We start from the raw sequence: 2,500 nt of genomic DNA on the forward strand, positions 1-2,500 counted from the left end.
ATTATTATCATCAATGCCTCCATAATCTATATTACCATTAGAAGCATTGTCACTATCATTACTATCATCATTATTGTTATAAATATTACTGTTGTTTGGGTTTTGTTGTTCCCAAAGGCATTTCTGTTATCACTCTTGTCCTCATTTTGAATTTTACGATTTGTTTAGCATTAATTCTTTATGAAGTGAGATATATTTAGATCGGAAACTCGGGAAAGGATTCACAGCTTTACTGTAGCATGATAAATAGTTTCCCACGCTTTGTTTTACGGCCGTTCTCATCCCCCAGTTACTGGAACAAAAGACTGTCGCCTTCGAGCTGACGTCACGCAATGAGAAACAATTGAAGAACTAACAGCGTCTATTTACGCACCGATTTACATTCCCTTTGGCTCTGCATATGGTTGTGTTTACTAAAGACGGAGCAAGAAGGAGAAATAGTGAGGATTTTAAAAAATAGAGGGAAAATAGATAAAAGGAATGACAAAAAAATAACTGAAGGATAACGAAACTGAACAGCGCTAGTGAAGGCTAATGCCAGGGGTCGTTGTCTCGTATAAGGAACCTCAAGGATGTTGTGTATTTCCGGAACATCTTTAGCGGACAGCGCTTGCATTGCTTCGTCTTGAAACCCACAATGAGTCATCACACACGGCTTTACTTATCCAGCTATAGATAATATACTTTATCTGCTCCGCTCACCAACGAACACTGTTTCTGCTTTTAACACGTTTACTAAATGGGTCTCTTTAACTAGTCTGTCTTCTGAGTTCTCGCAATTAGCGATTTTATTCTTGTTAGTCATGTTTAGCTTCCTTTGTTTGTGTCTGTATACATGATTTCTATTATTTAATGGTGCTTTAGTATATGAAACTCTAGATTCTAGAATGACTAACGATAAACTGCATACATTGACCCCTGATTCCGGAATATCAAACGCCTGTGTCTCAAGAAAAAAAAAAAAGAAAAAGCAGAAAAATTAGGTATGAATTCCAGGCCATGAGATCGAAATTAGAGTGATTCAGATTCAAGAGCCATTAACTACTTCGTTGGCAACACCACGTGATTGCTTGGTTACTGAGCTCTGGTGCTGACACATGCAGGGAAGGGAGGTCTGGCTCTGTATAGATCCAATGTGTCATTTTTTTTCCTCGTTTTTGGAGGGTGTTCGAGGTAAGTGCCATGGATATTTATTATGATTAAATTCAAGTTAAAAAAAATCACTGATGTATGATGCAATTAGACATTTGTTGTTTTTAGAAGATGCTAAAACCACGCATCCTTAGTATTCATAACCTTTTAAATCTTAAATTTAATTTTAACACCATCCTTGTCTCTTATTCGCACAATCCCATTTCTTCGTTATCTCATGCGTTCACAATCCTCCCAGCAGTTAGAGAGAACGTGATCACTGCAACGCTCATCGCATGCTCTCATGCAAGATTCCTCACGACAGGCCTTCATGCATGAATCCTCTCTCATGCACACCCGCGACTTACATTCTGCACAACCGATTGTCACTCTTCTTAAACTCTCCTCACGCCCATCTCCGCCCACACAGCCATCAAAACGCCCACAGTGCCATTCCAAAAACCCTTACTTCGTCTTTTTGTAAATGGCATAGGGGTCAGAATCATGCGAGTTGGGTGTCTAGTATCACCTCTATTGTTTTTAGGGAAGGGAGGGAGAGTGAGTGTGCGTTGTGTGTGTGTGAGTGTGTGTGTGTGTGTGTGTGTGTGTGTGTGTGTGTTTGTGTGTGTGTGTGTGTGTGTGTGTGTGTGTGTGTGTGTGTGTGTGTGTGTGTGTGTGTGTGTGTGCGAGGAGAGAGAGAGAGAGAGAGAGAGAGAGAGAGAGAGAGAGAGAGAGAGAGAGAGAGAGAGAAAGAGAAGAAAGCACACAAGTGAACAATAAGATAAAACGAAAATCACACACACACACACCAAACAAACCAAAAACCAAAACCCCCCAAAAACCCACCCTCTCTCTCTAAAAAAAAAGAAAAAAAAGAAATACAAATACAAAAAAAAAATAAAATAAAATAAAAAACACACGAAAACCGAACTAGCGCAGAAGAGCAGAGTCAGTGAGAAAGAACTGTCATAGAAACAAGCGACGGCGTATTGCACGGGAGTTAATGCATAATTATCAACTTTGGTGGTGCAATACCCGGCGCTCCTCCCTCAGTGGCCCGCGGCAATTCGTTCCCTGGGGCGGCGAGGCAGAAGGGGGCGGAGACAAAGGAGGAGAGGCAGAAGGAGGGGGAGAAGAGAGAGGCAGAAGAGGGGGAGAGGCAGAATGGGGGGGGGGGGAGAAATGAGAAGCAGAAGAAGGGAAAGCAGAGAGGGGAGGGACAGAAGGGGAAGAGGGAGAAGAGGGGGAGAAGAGAGAGGCAGAAGGGGGCGGAGACAAAGGAGGAGAGGCAGAAGGAAGGGGAGAAGAGAGAGGCAGAAGGGGGGGGGCAGAAGAGAGAAGCAGAAGGGAGAGGCAGAATGGGAGGGGG

This window comes from Penaeus monodon, chromosome 1 (assembly GCF_015228065.2).
Source record: "Penaeus monodon isolate SGIC_2016 chromosome 1, NSTDA_Pmon_1, whole genome shotgun sequence".
Taxonomy (NCBI): domain Eukaryota; kingdom Metazoa; phylum Arthropoda; class Malacostraca; order Decapoda; family Penaeidae; genus Penaeus; species Penaeus monodon.